The sequence below is a fragment of the Thalia democratica genome, chromosome 4, assembly GCF_965202585.1.
Source record: "Thalia democratica chromosome 4, ktThaDemo2.hap1.1, whole genome shotgun sequence".
Lineage (NCBI taxonomy): Eukaryota > Metazoa > Chordata > Thaliacea > Salpida > Salpidae > Thalia > Thalia democratica.
Genome location: NC_139168.1, coordinates 23461299 through 23464883, shown reverse-complemented (window position 1 = coordinate 23464883; position 3585 = coordinate 23461299).

The window sequence follows — 3585 nt, the reverse complement described above, 5'->3', positions numbered from 1 at the left end:
GAGTGTTTTCTTGTTAGAAACATAAGCCTATTCCCAATTTTGTATTGAAATCTTTATTAATGAATAAAATAGATTTTATAATAAATGTAGTTAACTATTTCTTGGATAATCAACAAATGTATTAAATTATTATCTACTCACTTTCACTACAGGATTACCAGCTTTTGTATCAAGAAGGCTTTTATGTATACTAATAATAATAAATAATCAAATACTACATTTTTAGGATTACCAGCCTACTTATTTTTCTGGCTGCGTCAAAATCTCCTGTACAAACAGCCGTCGTTGAAGAAGCTCAACAGCGCCGTTGTGCGGATATTCAGTTTGTTGTCATTAGTGTTTTTGGTGTCATCTGTTTTGGGCCTTGCATTCGCCATCAACCGCTTCCAATCGTTCACTATGACGTCACAAGTGGGCTGCGCGAGCATTTTGCAACAAGAAAACTTCAACAAGGTGTTGCCTTCAATGATGGCTGGAGGAATGGTCATTACGCAAGTGAGTCTGTGGTGATATATTTTAATAATTAGTTGTTTATAAAAAGGTAGCCAGTTGTACTTTAATTGAACTTATACTTGCTAATTGTCTCATCAGTTTGAATTTGATCCATCTAGAAATAGAAGTATGTTGTTTAAGTTGCAGTTAAGTTTAAAATAGCTGGTGGTAGTTTTTGTTAGATTATTATTCAAAAAAAAGAATACAAATTTTAAAGTAAACTTTAGTCCAGCAAAACTTAATAGCGACTTTTATTTAAGTTACGTTTCTACTTCCTACTTGTCTCAATAGTTTCAATCTGAGCTAACTTAAAAATTAGAATATGCTGCTAAAAAGTATAAGAATAACTACTTTAGTTAACTAATATACTTAAGATACTTTAGTAGATTATACACAGTGACGTAATTTACCATTCATTTTTCAGCATGTTTAAATACCAACAGCAAAATAATACATTTTTTTTAGGTGATAATTTTCCTGCTTTTCCTCTACCCAATGGTGCACCTGAGAAGAAGTTACGCCCCCATCAACGGGTCGACACGCACCCGCCTTCAACGCATCGTCACCATGGCAACCGGCTCGATGGCGGCGTGCTCCCTGTCCGACATGATCGCCCTCTCCCTCGTCCACCTCGTCTTCCCGAAAAGTTCCCCCAGATCGATAAACTCCGCCGTGTACGACTTCAGCTTGGTGGTTAACACCTTGTCCATAATTCTCAGCTTCGAGGATTTCCCCCTTTTTTCTTCCAATAAGAAGGCGGGAAAAGACGTTGAGTTGGCAAACAAGCCTTCGTCGTTGGTAGCAAAAAGAAATAGTTGTGGTTCTGGGGAAAACCTTGAGTTGAGAAGCGAAGGAAGCCGCGAAACAGAGGAGACTTCCGCCTTGGAGTCGTGAATAAATCGCTTTATAGTGAATAGTTTTAGACATACTTGGACTGAGTTCAGTTTTTTAGTAATAGAAATGTATATGAAGCTGATGGTAATAGGTATAACATTTTTGTGCCTTTTGTTTTAAAATTTATAGGTGTGGATTTTTTTTTAGTACATTGTACATAACTAAACACCTTTTATTTGTCAGTTTAAATACCTCTCAAACTGTTTAAAGTTGTAGCATATATTAAACTTTAGATGTATTATTTAAGTAATTTTTTTTTTGTTTCAATAAGTAATATTAATAAACAAGATTACCTTCACTTAACTACTAAGTTTAAATAAAAACCTCGAAGATTTACTAAAAAAAAACTTTAACAGTTGTCTTAAAAATTTTAGGAATAAGTTTTGGTTTAGACTTTAAAAAAGTTCATTTAAATAAAAATTTCTTAAATTTTTTTTTTTAAATTTATAAATATTTAAGTTTTTTAAGGGTTGATTTGTTAGTTCTATTTTTTCGTTCTAATTTAGTTTAAGTTGCTTAACTAGTACTGTACGTTTTGTAAGTTAAAACTGTTTTTTTTTTGTTTTAGTGAAACAATAAACATTGGTACAAACTATGCTCCATTATTCTTTAAAGTGTTAAACTTTAATTAAACTAATTTCACAGTACTTAAACTGTATTCTTAAGTAGCTCAAAATATTGATGTTATTTTAAATTTTCTATTAAAAAATTGCAGCAAACGATTTCCGTTATAAAATTCAATAAAAGCTAAACTTTTTTGTCTTTATAGTGAAGGCTTATGTAACTTGCTTTTAAATATAAAATATGGTTGCACAAATTTTAATCCAGTAATACCTTTTTGCCGTTTTTTCGTTGTAACTTTTACAAGCTCGAAAAAGTTTTCTAATATATTAATCTAAGTCATAAATACTTCGTTCTACTAATCTACTTACAATTTTTTCTAGTCATAAATATGTAAGTACTGTAATGCATACTGTCTTTCTTATTTCGTTTGTAATGCATATATATCGAAAAATCTGTTTTTAATTTACTTAGCATATTTATCGTTCGCCGTAAGCATACTCACAAGTCATATCTGCTCAAAAGTGTCGATAATCCAGCTATAAATACGAGTTTTAACGTTATCTTAAATATCTAAACATCATTGCACTCAAATACTGCTCCGACGTTAATACGACATAAGTCTTATTTTACTGTAATTTTAAAACCTAAACTTATTAATCCGGTGTATTTACTTTAAAAACTGAACGGTTAGTCTCAAATAGTTATGAAATTATAATTTGTTCGTATGATAAGTAATTAATAAATGCTTAAACAGTTTAAAATTTTCAGAACTACTTTTAAAATACTTTCGGTTGATTACGAACCAGTATACTTTTTACAAAGTACCACATAAATATTTGTTTTGTTTTCTAAGATTAACTATTTTGATAAACTGCTTAAAAAAATATTCTTCATATATAAGTACTAACTAGATGATTTTTACAAATTTCGTCTAACCTATATTTTAAATTTTACAGACATTTTTTTTAACATAAAAAGTTCGAGAAATGAAGGAATATTACTAATTATATTATTTCTTAGATAGTGTGTAGAAAGTTATTAAAAAGGTTTGAAACTTAGAGTATGCTTTATTTAGTAAAAGTACTTGAAATAGCTAACATATTGAAATAATATAAAGCAGTTTGATGATAAATCTTGTTAAGACTTGATTGTAGTTTTCAAGCAATCTGTCTTATTAATAATGATAAACGATGTTTAAAAAAAGTTTAAAATTAATCAAGTTATTAAACAACCAAAAAGCGTTGTCACAAAATGATTAACTGTTTGTGTTTGATTTATATGTAAAAAAGAATGCAAAAAATTTAAAGACTTCGCAAAATAAAAGTGAGTTTTTAGTTTTTGTACTGAACTAATTACTCACATAACAAAAAGTTATGAGCTAAAAGGTTTACAAAAGTGTTTTATAGTTAAAACGATCAAGTAAACTAATTATTGTAAGTTTCGAAAAGTTGTGTGCTACAGAAGTCTACATATATAGTGGAAAACAAACAGCAATTGTGATTATTTTTAATCAAAATAACTAAGGAAGTTGACTGCGTCTTAAATCTGTTCATAAATGTTACTCAAAAAACAATTAACAATAATAAAAAATTGAGCACAAGTAAAAAACATAAAAGTTTATTTTTAGTTCTATGT